Here is a 15,512-nt window from a genome sequence, read left to right on the forward strand (position 1 = left end):
CACTAGGGACCATTTAGTGTTGCCAATCAACCTATCCCCAGGTGCATGTCTTTGGAGGTGGGAGGAAGCCGGAGTACCCAGAGAGAACCCACGCAGTCACAGGGAGAACATGCAAACTCCACACAGAAAGATCCTAAAACCCGGGATTGAACCTAGGACTGCTCAGGACCTTCGTATTGTGAGGCACATGCACTAACCCCTCTACTACCGTGCTGCCCGCTCTTGTATATCATCTGCTGAATTCCTGAAACGCTTATTGACAAGTGTATGATCTATCTGATTCTTGGTCTTCCCATCTGGAGGTACCCATGTTGCCTTGAGTATGTCTTTTTGTGGGAACCGAGTCCCAGTTATGACCAGCTCATTCATGTCACACATTTCGCAGAGTCGTTCTCCATTGTTGTTCCTTCTTCCGAGCCCATGTTTGCCCATGACTCTCTCATAACCCTGTCACAATCAACATGTCGTGTTTGTTCCTCCTGTCAAGTACGTCTTGTAGAATTCGTCCTTAGCTTGTTCTTCTGCATATTCTGTTGGGGCATAGGTGTGTATGAAAGTCAGTTTGATGTGTTGGGAATGGTACCTGGCTTAAATATTTATTTCGTTGACAGGTGTCCAATCAATCAGGGCTCTTGCTGCAGTTTTTGACATTAGTATGCCTACGCCTTGCCTGTGGTTGTCGTCGTCTCTTCCAGAGTAAATGATTGTTTCTCCTTCTGCCAATTCTACTTTTCCTTGTTCTGTCCAGTGTGTTTAGCAGATTCTTATGATGTCGATTCCTTTGGTGGTTAGTTATTTTGCTGCCAGTGCTATATTGCCACTTGTGTAAAGTGTTCGAACATTCCAATTTCCAATCTTCATCGTTTTTCTGGGGTGCAGCAGTAGCTTTTTCGGCCTTAGGGCGTCCCGTTGGTTCTGTTGGCTTCGGCCCTTGGGTCATGGTGTCTCTCTCATTTCGAGGACTGGCTACAGCATTTCCCGCTAGTGAATTTGCTCTGCTGTGGGTTTCTGTAATAAACTCTTTTTTACGGGAGCAGGTTATTGGCCCTAAATCCAACCCCTAACCTGGAGAACTGGTGGGATCACTCTTGGTCTGGTCTCTACCCTTCGACCTGTTCGGCATGGGAGACCCTGCCAGGAGTATTAGACTCCAGCCGACATAGCTCTTGAGGTCATGGAGGCGCGCGAACCATCTCATCACGATAAGGTAGTGATGTGTCGGGGTGGAAAATCACATAGAAAAACTAGGAAAAAGGCAGCTATCAAAGACCAAAACGGATAGCAACCAGATGGGTTGAATATGTAACTGAGCTTTATGATGACACAAACTGAGCAGAAATGCAATTTATAGAGTTAACTGATGGACATAATATTATAACAGGGGAAGTAATAACTGCAATATTTACAATAAAGAAAGGAAAAGCTAACGGTCCAGATGATATACCAACAGAATCATCACTGAAAGCTCTAAATGAACATGATACCGTATTTTCCGGACTATAAAGCACAGTTAAAATTCATAATTTTTTAAAAAAATCGACAGAATAACTCTGGTTGTGCTTACCGATTTTGAAGCTATTTTATTTGGTGCATGAGAATATAGAACATAACACACGGTGCTTAAAGATCTGTCACAATGTTTTAGTACGACTTTGGTAAGCTAAGAAGCAGCAACGCTTGATGGATTGTCGGAGCATTACGGCTAGCGTAGTCAGAGGTGCTATGATTCAACATACAGCTTTTATTATGGTGTGTGTATAAGGACCGCAAAATGGCACCTATTAGGAGACATTATAAGGCGTTTTGTTACACAATATTATGCAAAATCAACTTTTCTTACCTTCTGGTACCTGCTGATGTGTATTTGGGATCTGCATAAGTCCTGACAATTTGCGCGCCTCCGCCATTGTAGTCCGGCACCATATCGACACCGCAGTCGATAAGCTTCTTGTCAGGGCTTGGTAAAAGGATAGGACTCAGATGCAGAGTAGGGAACTTAGACAGGCTTTTATTTTGACAGCTTCCTTTTCACCTCCAAAGTCAAGGATTACAATATCTATTTATCAAAAAAAAACTAACCGGCAAAAAAGGTTCCAAAAAATAGGAACAACCAAAATTCGCTCCGAACGGAGGAAAACACAAAAGCAAAGACGAACTATAATTAATATATGCTATAAAACGTATAAACAAAAAACGCTCCAACAGGAGGAAGAAACAACAACTATGAAAAAGTCTATACTATCTAATCTAATAAAGTATTAACAAAAATTGTCACTCAAAAATGTGAGGAAAGAATGAAAAATAACTGAAACTTACCACTTCGGCTGAATAAACTAAATAACAAAAAATCACTCTGCTGAGGAGGAAGAAAGGAAAACTCAAAATAGCAACGAAGGGATTCAGAATCAAAGAACATAAGCACAAGACGAGGCAAGGCAAGACAAGGCATGGACATGAGCATGGACGCTAGAGAGTACGAACAAACGAAACAATCTGGCACAGAACAAAGGAAGGAGTGGGCTTATAGGACACATGAGGGTAATAGGGAACAGGTGGAAACAATTAGGGAATCGGGATGACGTCAGACTGATGACACAAAAGGAAGGGCAAGTGACCTGAAACGAGAGGAGAGTTACTTTTCAAACTAAAACATGCACATCACAAGACAGAAAAAACCAAGACAAGACATCCCTCACCGCGGTGTGACACTTCTTCTTTTTCTCTATCTTCTTGTTATGGGACATTCATCCTCTGCTGTTGCCATTTCTAATATAAAGTAGTGTAAAGTTCTAACTTATATCTCGCCATGGAAGCCCTAAAAACTACCGGTGTAGTGAGTTTACATTATTCACCCACGGACTTTAGTTATTAGAGAGTCGGACGGTTTTTCACGGGAAACATTTCCGGCGTTGTTGTTGCACTAGTGAGCCACGGATGAGGAAATGCTGCTCCGTTATTGATTGAAGTAAAGTCTGAATGTCATTAAAACAGTTAGCTCCATCTTTTGACCCTTCTTCTACCCCCGTCCTTGCACGCTACACCGCTACAACAAAGATGACGGGGAGAAGACGCTGTCCAAGCCACGTAAATAAGACCGCCCACAGAACATCCTGAAGCGTCGGTCAGAAGACGACTTGAAGATGATCTGTAAAACATAATTTATGAAACATTTTCACCAAAGAACTGAGATAGGCTCCAGCACCCCCCGCAACCCTGAAAGGAACAAGTGGTAGAAAATGGATGGATGAAACCACCATTACAAGTTATGTAGATCACAAGGAAGGGTTTTAAATTGAGAAAAAAAATCATAATATGACCCCTTTAATGTGCCTTACAATCTGGTGTGCCTTTTGTATAAAATAGACCTGACTAGACCTGCTCATCGGCAGTGCGCCTTATAATCTGGTGTGCCCTATGTTACGGAAAATATGGTACAAAATTATTAACAAGTTATTAACGTTGTGCAACATCATTTACAACAGTGGATGTATACCAGCTGAATTGGGACAATCCTTTTTTGTTCCTTGGCTAAAAAAAACCCACAAGATTGTGCCGATTTCCAAACTATCAGTAATGGTGCCATTACTGAAGGCAGTAGGCCAGTAAGAGTCGTAGTTGTGGGTCATAGTTCATGATAAATATTATAAAGATAATTTTATATATATATATATATATATATATATATATATATATATATATATATATATATATATATATATATATATATACGGTATATAACTTGTAAACCCTCCCGATTTTTCCGGGAGACTCCCGAATTTCAGTGCCCCTTCGGAAATCTCCAGGGGCAACCATTCTCCCGAATTTCTGCCGATTTTCACCCAGACAACAATATTAAGGGCGTGCCGTGATGGCACTGCCTTTAGCGTCTTCTACAACCTGTACAAACAGCGTGCAAGCTCAGTCACATGTTGTATTTGGCTTCTGTAGACACACGTAAGTGACTACAAGACATGCTTGATCAACAGCCATACAGGTCACATTGAGGGTGGCCGTATAAACAAGTTTAACACTGTTACAAATATGCGCCACACTGTGAACCCACACCAAACAAGAATGACAAACACATTTCGGGAGAACATCCGCACCGTAACACAACATAAACACAACAGAACAAATACCCAGAATCCCATGCAGCCCTAACTCTTCCGGGCTACAATATACACGCCCGCTACCACCAAACCCCGCCCCGCCCCGAGTTAGGGCTGCAAGGTGTTCTCCCACAACATCAGACGCTATTTTTATTTTTTTAACTTTAAACCTATAAACTTTGATATCAACTTTAGATCTATCCGTCAATTATACGTTAATATATTTTATATTTTATGCTATTTTTGTCAAAGAAAATGTTGCCTTTTATATGCAAACACACCAAATATGTAATATTTCCCCCGACAAATATTTCAAAGTGGAATTTTTAATGTGCAGTAATTGGAGCCTTCAATAGGTCAATAATTCATTACAACATTATTTTGATTCATTATTATTTTTTGAGCAATGACAGCTTTAAAGGAAAAAAAAACACCTTGTGTTACAAGAGTCAACATTGCAACTTTTTCTCGTTACTTTCACCTGTTTGCTCTTTTTTTTTGTTTTTATGTATGAGTATTTTTAAGTCAGGAGTATTTTTCAGGTCCCAGTGCTGACAAACTGTTTCAGGCCAACAGTCCACCTCGAGTCTGACATGATTTGAAGACGTTGTGTCTGCCTTTATTCATCCAAGTCTTTCAAGAGAAATGCAAACTAATACTTTTTAAATACATGGGCTCTTGTATGCCTTTTAATTTTGGGTCTTAACTTTTATAAATAAAATAAAGTAATTGACGAGTAAATCATTGTCATATATTTCCTATTGTTAATCAACACAATACATTAGCAAAATCTGGCACATTTGGTCTTGTACTCGGTTTAATGTTGTGTTCAATTAATTATAAATGAAATAAAACAATCAACAACAACATTTTCATATTAATAAAATAACACAACACATCAGTTTAGGTAATCCCTGCATATTTACTGTCATGATTTTGCTCATGTTGTGTTCTAATTAAATTAAGTAATTAATTAATTCATTTATACAGCACACATTCTCATATTGTGTATTAATTATGATACATTGTTATATTGTTATATTGCTAGAACGTCTGTAGGGCCAAACTGTTACTGCATTCACTTCTTGTAGTTGTGTATCTTCACCTTACTAAACGTGAACAGGTGAATAATACTCTCCCCTCTTCTTATCAGCTGCAGAAAATTAAATATTGTTTGTACGTTCAAGTGTTAAAAAAGTATAAAATGTTGTTTTGAAAAGAAGTTCCTTTCTTGGGAGGTAGCGGAATGTCATCATCATCCGTGATTGGTTAAATGTTGAAATATGCTAATGAGGCCGGAAGTAAACCAGCCGTCCTGTCATTGGCCAAATATTAAATGTGTTGAAGAAAGTTGGACAGAGGCGGATCTGATTGGCTTAGAAAGTTGGAGATGTTGGAATAAGGCACGCTGATTGGTTCATATCACCCCGGTGTTGAACATATTGACGGACTATCAGCGCTCAAAAGTCCGTGACTGGTCAATTTATAATATGTGTTTTTGTAGCCGGGTAAGATGGCAAAAACAGCTCAAAGATGGATAAATATTAGACAGGTTAGGGTAAATTGAACTGAAAGTGAAATAAAAAACATTGTTTTCTTTTGCAAGAAGTAGAAACAGCGCCCTCTGGCGTGAGTGTAAAAGCTTACAGCACCTGGTATTCCCAGGCGGTCTCCCATCCAAGTACTAACCAGGCCCGACCCTGCTTAGCTTCCGAGATCGGACGAGATCGGGCGTGTTCAGGGTAGTATGGCCGTAAGCCGAGAGACGAGGTAAAAACAATCTTTTTAAATGGAACTCTTACAGACGGGGTGAGAGACATCCATCCATCCATTGTCTATCGCTTGTCCCTTTTGGAGTCGCGGGGAGTGCTGGGGCCTATCTCAGCTGCATTCGGGCGGAAGGCGGGGTACACCCTGGACAAGTCGCCACCTCATCACAGGGGGTGAGAGACAATTATTATTTATCTTAGAGCCTGTCGCGCATGCATACACTAATGTGCTTTTTGTGGCTGTGTGAGGTGCAGCTCTCCATCCATTTTCTACCGCTTGTCTCTTTTGGGGTGGCGGGGGGTGCTGAATCACAGCTCTCAACACTGCTTTATGCGTAGGGACCGTCAATAAATCACCATTGCCTTGAAAAATGTATATCTGCTACATCAAAACACTGATTCATCTAAAAGAAAGTAAATAATTAGTCATACCTCCTTATTGTGCATACCCATTATTTCATAATTTTAACATTATATCCATGTTTGATATAAAAAAATAAGGGTATTTTCCCAATAATCTCAATGTCATACAACTTGGTAACCTAATTCCACTAAATAGTCATGCTAACCTTTTAGTGTAACGCACACCCTTTTATTTTAAAATAGGGTTTTTACTAAAAAAAAGTTTTTAAATAAAAATCATGTGCGTGATGATATATCTTATACAGATAATTATCAACATTTTTATTAGCTTCAAATGAGAGTAAAGTTGGTTTTATGTTGGATAGTCGTAGTTGTTGCGGGAGCTAAAAATGAAACCATGGTTTTCAATATTACAAATTTATATAAAATCCAATTAAACTTACATTTTAAAACAAAAAGGTGTGAAACACATTAGAGAAAACACTTCAAATATCAAGTGAATTTGGGATTTTAGGTCATATGACCAGGAATCTATTGAAAAGAAACATTTATTTTTAATATCAAAATGTTTTTGACCCTATTTTAAAATAAAAGGTTAGCACGACTAATATAAAGTGGAATTTGGTTACTAAGTTGCATGATGACATGGAGACTTTTAAAACAAATAATTATTGTTTATATTAAAAAAATATTTAAATGATAAAATCAGGAACGATATTAAAAATGTAGGACTATTTATTTGACCTCCTTTTAGATGAGTCAGTGTTTTGATGTAGCAGATATACATCTTCGAAGACAATAGTAATTTATTGACGGTCCCTAAGCATAAAGTAGTGTTGAGAGCGGCACCTCTCCTGCAATCTCCCCGCAGCATGAGAGAGCAGTGTGGGCACAGTGAGGGGGAGCTTCCGCTGGAGCTCCGGAGGCAAATATCCACCGTGAAAGCAACTTGACCGCCGTAGCAAAGGAAGACAATCATACAGCCAGAAAAAGCACATTAGTGTACGCATGCGCGACAGACTCTTAGATAATTAGTCATTTTCTCCCATCCCGTCTGTAAGAGTTCCATTTAAAAAGGTTGATTTTACCTCGTCTTTCGGCTTACGGCCATACTACCCTGAACACGCCCGATCTCGTCCGATCTCGGAAGCTAAGCAGGGTCGGGCCTGGTTAGTACTTGGATGGGAGACCGCCTGGGAATACCAGGTGCTGTAAGCTTTTACACTCACGCCAGAGGGCGCTACAAAGTGCTGAGACTACAGCTGTTGTGATTCATGTATTGCTTTAATTGCAACTATTCCAAAATAAGTGAATATATTCGGTTATTATAATAAAATTCTACTTAATATTTACAACTACAGTTGAAAGTACAAACCTTTACAACAGGATTTAAAACACAAATACCAACTAGAGCAATATTTAGATTGATTTAAAAATAATGGTGTGGTCTTTTGCAGTCAGTCAACCTCGCCCACGCCTCCTACCACTCCGTCCTGCATGAAGCTGAGGAGCCACGACTCGTCTCGCTCTGATCAGGCAATTTAGGATTTAAAGGGGTCATATAAGCTACTGTTTATTTACCAAAATAAGTTGTATGTCTTTGTTTTGAAAATGTGAAAGTTTATTTTTATTTTCAGAATGTGGAAATAGTTGTACTGGGGGTGGGGGGGAACAGCTGGTTACTTGTTTCTCTCGCGATATCTGGAAAAGAGCTGGTTTGTACTTGTTTCTCTCGCGAGATCTAGAAAAGAGCAGGTTTGTACTTGTTTCTCTCGCGAGATCTGGAAAAGAGCTGGTTACTTGTTTCTCTCGCGAGATCTGACAAGACTGCGCGCGAAGCAAACACGGCGAGGATAAAGCAAGATGGCGTCTGACGGTGAAGACGTTATTGCAGTCGTCACAGTTCAGTGTTCTTAATCTGTGCGTCCATGTACACATATATGTCCTTTATTACACTCTATTAAATAGAGTCATAATAACTGTTTGTATATTAGTCTGAGCGCACTTCTCCAGCTAGCTTAGCTTGCTAGTTAGCTTAGCTTGTTAGCTGCTAACAAAGAGAGATGAAAACACATCGCTAAGCAGAGATCAAGTGTGAGTGTAAAGTGTTGTGATTGTGTGAAAATGTGCGAAAGAACCATAGCAGAGTACGAGGAGGAACTTTGTCCAACAAAAGAGGAGAAGGAGCGACAACATGAAAAACATCAAGTTGTGTTACACACAACAGGTTTGTTTACTTCTTACTCTCACATCTTTACTAACTTTATATTTATTATTAACACTTTTCTTCAATAGATTGTCTATAGGAAGATGAATTGTCATGTGAGGATGTTCAGACACACAATATTTATGAGAGGTTGATGTTCCTCTCAGTTTGTAACAAAGTGTATCAACATGTTTACACAAAACTCACACAGTCACCGGGGGAATATTCCAGAGAGCAGGTTAAGTGCAAACTCCTGAGTATGTAAAGCTCCAGAGTTTGACCTCCAAAAATAAGAGAGTTAAGACAAAATCAGAGTCAGTTACCATGGTAACTGACGCTGTAAACCTAGCCTGCTAGCTGGCAGGTTTGACAAGTTATTTATGTGTGTAAAAGCTATACTGACCTGTTATTTCCTTCATATTGGTGCAGCCATTAACCTACTACAACACCTGCTACATCCACCTACTCAGTGGCCTAGTGGTTAGAGTGTCCGCCCTGAGATCAGTAGCTTGTGTCATACCAAAGACTATAAAAATGGGAGCCATTACCTCCCTGCTTGGCACTCAGCATCAAGGGTTGGAATTGGGGGTTAAATCACCGTAAAAAATGATTCCCGGGCGCGGCCACCACTGCTGCTCACTGCTCCCCTCACCTCCTAGGGGGTGATCAAGGTTAATGGGTCAAATGCAGAGAACAATCTGGCCACACCTAGTGTGTGTGTGACAATCATTGGTACTTTAACTTTTTAAAGTGGCAGTGATTGTGGAAAAAACAAAGCCTGATCTAAAGATGACATCTTGATCTCATACCATCTCAAACCAATTGGCCGTTCATTATTAAGTGAAATGTCTTAAAGTCGCTTAAATTTGTCTTTAACCAAGCAACACTATTTTATCCAGTTACTCGATTAATCGAAAACATTTCCAGTAGAACACTTGATTAATAACATTTTCAATAGCCACAGCCCTATATTTCATGTACAATATAATATTTAGCATGTAGGAGTTAAAATGTGTTTTGTTTGTGTCCTGTAGACATCCATCAGCTGATTGGACACCAAGAAGAATGTCTCCCTCATCTGCAGGGGGACAGTTTCACTTCAGAGGATCCACAGCCCTCACACATGAAAGAGAAAGAGGAGGGAGAGTGTCCTGTAGGGCAGGAGGAGGATGATGTCAGCAAGTTTCCACTGACTGTTGTCTCTGTGAAGACTGAAGAGCATGAAGACAAAGCACCTGAGTCCTCACAGCTTCATCACAGTCCAAGTAAGCACAACATCCACATATCATCTAATACAATGTTTGTGACACATGTTCATCCGGGGGCCACATTTAAAGTTAAAGTTAAAAGTTAAAGTAGCAATGATTGTCACACACACACACTAGGTGTGGCGAAATTATTCTCTGCATTTGACCCATCACCCTTGATCACCCCCTGGGAGGTGAGGGGAGCAGTGGGCAGCAGCGGTGGCTGCGCCCGGGAATCATTTTGGTGATTTAACCCCCAATTCCAACCCTTGATGCTGAGTGCCAAGCAGGGAGGTAATGGGTCCCATTTTTATAGTCTTTGGTATGACTCGGCCGGATTTGAACTCCCAACCTACCGATCTCAGGACGGACACTCTAACCACTAGGCCACTGAGTAGGTAGTATTTATGACTAAAGATGGAGATATACTTGCTTTTTAACACCACCATTTAAAAATGAATGCTCATCAATCATCAACAGTGTAATTGCTGGGGTGTAACCATGTGACCTAGAGGCCGTCCTCCTTACCTCACGTGGTCAAATGAAGGCAAACATTCAATATGGCTACTGTTTATTTACCTTTAGCAGCACATATGTCAGCATATTTCAAAGGTTTAGTGGTGAAGATTAGGGATGTATACCAAGTACCATTTTTTTAGTACTGGTTCCTAATTATGTCGTCCATGAGGACCGTGAAGATTCTGGACTAATGACACAACTATTTGTATTTTTAATTCCAGCTGACTGACGTAACTATGACACGTTGTATTGAGTTCAGCTGCCGCTGCTACACATTAAAAACAGCTTTGAATAATGACAAATAAGGAAGCAACAACACGCAAAAGTTTGATGTGTGTGTGTTATTGACAAGAAGATGACATAACTGCATTTCACCTTGCACTGCACACATAGTTGACTTCTTTAAGACTTCAAATAAACAGCTGTTTTTTTCTTCTTTTTTCTTTCTTTATTTAATCAGGTAAAAATCCCATTGAGATCAAAGATCTCTTTTCCAAGGGAAACCTGGCCAAGAGGGCAGCAGCAAGGTTACATTAAAAACAGTAAACAACACATAAAACATCAAATGTACAACATTAAAACTTGCTGACATAACACATGTGCATACAGACAAGGTAGACTGCAATCCTTTCACAGAAGCTTTAAACTCATTCAATGTAACAAGGGTTTGAAGTTGAATATTGGATTGTAGGTTATTCCAAGCCTTCGCTGCTGAAAACCTAAATGCTTTCTTGCCCAGTTCAGTTCTTACTTTGGGGACGACAAATTGCAGAACATTCATTGAACGCAGATTGTGACTTCCTTGTTTCTTTGTTAAAAGACATGCCAGATAAGATGGGGTGATACCCAGAATGGTTTTGTAGATGAACACATACCAATGATTGAGGCGTCACGCACATAAAGATGTCCAGTTAACTATTGAGTATAACACACAATGGTGAGTAAGTTAACCATTGAGTATAACACACAATGGTGAGTAAGTTAACCATTGAGTATAACACACAATGGTGAGTAAGTTGGTGATGAATCTCAGTGCCCCGTGGTACACACTATCCAGCTTGTGGAGACAACCAGCAGTAGCATTCATGTGCAACACATCTCCATAGTCAATAACAGGTAAAAAGGTTGTTTCCACCAATTTCTGTTTCACAGTAAAAGAAAAGCAAGACTTGTTTCTATAATAAAATCCCAGTAAAAGTTTCAGATTTTTTTTACAACATACTGAATGTGCTCCTTAAAACTCAAGTGGTCATCAATTAAAAATCCTAAATATTTAAAAGCAGATACTAACACAATTTGTTGCCCATTTCTTGTTCAAATGTTCTCACTCAGTGCTGATCTTACAGTTTTTGATGTGGTAAAGAACATACACTTTGTTTTCTCTGCATTTAAAAGCAGTTGAAGATAGCAAAGTTGTTCTTGTACTCTGTCAAATGCATGTTGTAGATATTTAAAGGCCTCAGCAGGAGTGGGTGCTGTGCAGTATATGACAGTATCATCAGCGTAGGAATGGAAAGTTGAGTTCAGAATATTCTGTCCAAGATTATTAATTATTAATTAATAATGGGCCCAACACAGAACCTTGAGGGACACCCTTTTCCACTTGCATTACGTCCGAGAAGGAACCTTCTATCTGAACAGCCTGAGTTCTGCTTGTGAGGTCATTTGCAAACCATCCAACTGCTTGCTGAGAAAAACCAATAGCTGAAAGACGTTTGATTAAAATGACATGATCAACAGTATAACATGCCTTTGAAAAGTCAATAAAGAGGGACAGACAGCACTGCTTCTTGTCAAGAGCTTCAGTTACATCATTTATAAACTTCATAGCAGCAGTAACAGTACTGTTATTTCTGCCAAAACCTGACTGAAATGCTAACAGAATAAAGTTGGTGTCCAAAAAGTATTTTATCTGTTCACTGAGAAGGGATTCAAGCACTTTTTCCAGAACAGAGAGTTTAGAGATCGGTCTGTAATCATTTAGATTACTAGGGTCACCTCCTTTTAATAGGGGGATTACAAGGGCAGATTTCCAATCCAAGGGGATTTCATTTGAAATTAGAGTAAGGTTAAAAATGTGAGTCAGTGGTCCAGCTATAATTTCACCTGCCAACTTTAGGAAAAGCGGCTCCAACTTATCTGAGCCAGCTGGCTTTCTAGGTTTAAGTTGTTTTAGAGCAGGGGTGCCCACACTTTTTCTGCAGGCGAGCTACTCTTCAATTGATCAAGTCGTGGGGATCTACCTCATTCATATATATCATTTATATTTACTTATTTATGAAAGATATGTTTTTGTTAACAAGTGAAAGGTGTTTGATGATAATGCAAGCATGTTTAACACATATAGTTAATATTGTTAATACATTAAAGGTGTTTAATGATAATACAAGAATGTTTAATACATATAGTTAATATAGTTAACAAGTTAAAGGTGTTTAAAGATAATGCAAGCATGTTTATCACATATAGTTAATATTGTTAAGAAGTTAAAGGTGTTTAATGATAATACAAGCATGTTTAACACATATAGTTAATATTGTTAATACATTAAAGGTGTTTAATGATAATACAAGAATGTTTAATACATGTAGTTAATATTGTTAACAAGTTAAAGGTGTTTAATGATAATACAAGAATGTTTAACACATATAGTTAATATTGTTAACAAGTTAAAGGTGTTTAAAGATAATACAAACATGTTTAACACATATAGTTAATATTGTTAACAAGTTAAAGGTGTTTAATGATAATACAAGCATGTTTAACACTTATAGATTCCTTTCTTTCATGAAGACAAGAATATAAGTTGGTGTATTACCTGATTGTGATGACTTGCATTGATAGGAATCAGACAGTGGTGCTGATAACGTCCGCATTTTCAAATGGAGGAGAAAAAAAGTCCTCCTTTCTGTCCAATACCACATGAAAGTGGTTGGTTTTTGGCATCTTATTTGTCCAGCTTCCGTACTCCTTTGTATACACTTTACAAGAAATACATTGGCGGCAAACTCCGTAGCTTGCTAGCTTGTTTACGCCAGCTTTCTGAGACTCTTATTTTGGTAGCGCAGGCAGGATGAAGCAGCGCTTTTATTGTGCAACTGTGCAGTCGGTCTTTGGAGTTTTGACGACAGGTACGGCGCCAGAGTCTGTTGAAATAAAAAGTGTTTCTCGCCTTCCTGTCGGTAATTTTTTCTTAATAATGTGCTGGCAGCAGCCAGCGTCATCTCAGAAGACCCTCGGGTGCCGTGAATGTCAATCAAGTGACGAAAGTGACAACATAGTGAAGATTTATTATCGCTCATTTTTAGGACTATTTTTTTAATGCCTGGCTGGCGATCGACTGACACACCCTCCGAGATCGACCGGTAGCTCGCGATCGACGTAATGAGCACCCCTGTTTTAGAGCCCTCATGACCTCTGTTGTGGTAAAGAGCGTAAAGTTAAAAACCTGGGTATTTTCAACGGTTCTTTCCGGAGTTAGCGGAACTTCAGTAGAGTTGTCAGAATTATAGAGAAAACCAGAGGTAATAAAATGATTATTATAATGACTACCCATTTCTCTTCTGTCACTTACTCTGACACCATCAACAAGTATACTAGGTGGGAGATTGACTGAATTACAGCAGGTGGACAAAGATTTGATGATTTTCCAAAAGTTCTTTGGGTGTTTGATGTTTTCAGTTGTTGTGGAGAAATACAATTCTGATTTGACTTTCCGAAGGAGAGAGGTAAATTGATTTCTTAATTGTCTAAAATTCAACCACTCTGCTTCTAACCCTGACTTGCGTGCCCTGGCCCAAGCAGCATTACGCTCATGCAATACATCTGACAGGTCCGATGTAAACCACTGATTGTCACGTCCTTTAACCCTACATTTTCTAAAAGAGGCATGTTTGTTCACTATACTCAAGAAGTTTCCGTGAAAATATTTCCAAGCCAGTTCAACATGATCAAAAAGAGCAATTCTATCCCAATTAAAAAGATGCAAGTCATGTAAAAAAAGCTTGCGTCTCAAATAATTTCATATAATGTTTTTTAAGAAGACGAGGCTTGCTTTTAGGAATCCTTGTGTCTCGCACTACTGCAATCACACAATGATCACTCACATCATTAGGGAAAACACCAGATGCAACACATTTAAAGGGCATATTTGTTAGAATTAAGTCAATGAGTGTAGCTTTTTGAGGGCATTTAGGATTGGATCTTGTAGTTGAGTTAATTAATTGTGTTAAATTTAGAGATTCACACTGTGCTTTCAAAGAGTCAGACACAGATGTGAGCCAGTCCCAGTTTAAATCACTATTTCATTGTATTTCAGTTGAGACAGAAGCTTCACAAGAGTAGATAGGGAATTAATAGGGGCAGATAGAGGCATATAACACCCCACTACCATAATGTGGTGATTTCTAGCTAATTAAATTTCAAGTGCTAACAGTTCAAGTTCTTTACTTACTGATTCAGAGAGCACTAATTTAACATCAAACCTCTGCTTAATATATATGGCCACTCCACCACCCTTTCTTTGTCGGTCAGTACGATAGACATTATAGCCATGAATGTAAATATCTTCATCAAGCACAGATTGTTTAAGCCAAGTTTCAGATAAGACTACAATATCAGCATTTGTTGAGTTTATCCAGATCTTTATCATATCCAGTTTAGGGAGTAAACTCCAAACATTGATATGAATAATCCCAAAACCAGATCTAGTTTTAAAATCCGCAGGTGTAAAACATTGTGTAGGTGTATCAAGGCCTGGATTAGTCTCAACATTTCCTGAGAGCAATAACAATAATATATTTAAACATTTGCGCTTAAAGTTACCATCTTTTGAGTCGGTCTTTAATCTGTGAAAGTAAGTACTCACAATAGGGGAGGATGCAGTAATGTTGACGTGATCTCTCAAAACAAGGAAACAATAAGAATGAATGGACTCTACCATAGTATGCAGCCATTTTGTTTTGTCCAAAGTCACAGAAATCTTCAACTGAGATAAGGCCGAGGTTATTTTGTAGCTGCCACTATGATGAAATGTCAAATTATCAAATATGTCAAACTGTGCATCTTGAAGTAGCATAGCTCGTGAGTGGGGGTGACCAGACCCATTTGGGACACCAGTAAAACCACACAAAAGTATAAAACACAATATAATAATTTGTGACATAGTGAGAGGAGAAGTTCCACTTGTTTTACCACTTTTGAAGATGTTAGCAGACAGGGCTAAAGACTAGCAACCAAGGCCGATGGGTGGAAGCCCGTAGACGAAGCCAATGGCTGGAGGCAAACAGCAGGCCGATGG

At 39.1% G+C, this 15,512-nt stretch overlaps 1 protein-coding gene and 2 non-coding genes across 3 annotated transcripts in view; 1 reads left to right on the top strand and 2 right to left on the bottom strand.

The window, feature by feature from the left end:
• The window catches only part of LOC140680121 (uncharacterized), a 1,112,395-nt gene that overhangs the window by 1,069,940 nt on the left and 26,943 nt on the right, over positions 1-15,512 (bottom strand). The window lies entirely within an intron of this gene.
• On the bottom strand, positions 5,750-5,868 carry LOC133571324 (5S ribosomal RNA). Its single transcript, XR_009810415.1, has one exon. It is a non-coding gene; the product is annotated as a 5S ribosomal RNA (ribosomal RNA).
• LOC133571323 (5S ribosomal RNA) lies at positions 7,341-7,459 on the top strand. The gene has a single exon (XR_009810414.1). It is a non-coding gene; the product is annotated as a 5S ribosomal RNA (ribosomal RNA).

This window comes from Nerophis lumbriciformis, linkage group LG28 (genome assembly GCF_033978685.3).
Source record: "Nerophis lumbriciformis linkage group LG28, RoL_Nlum_v2.1, whole genome shotgun sequence".
Lineage (NCBI taxonomy): Eukaryota > Metazoa > Chordata > Actinopteri > Syngnathiformes > Syngnathidae > Nerophis > Nerophis lumbriciformis.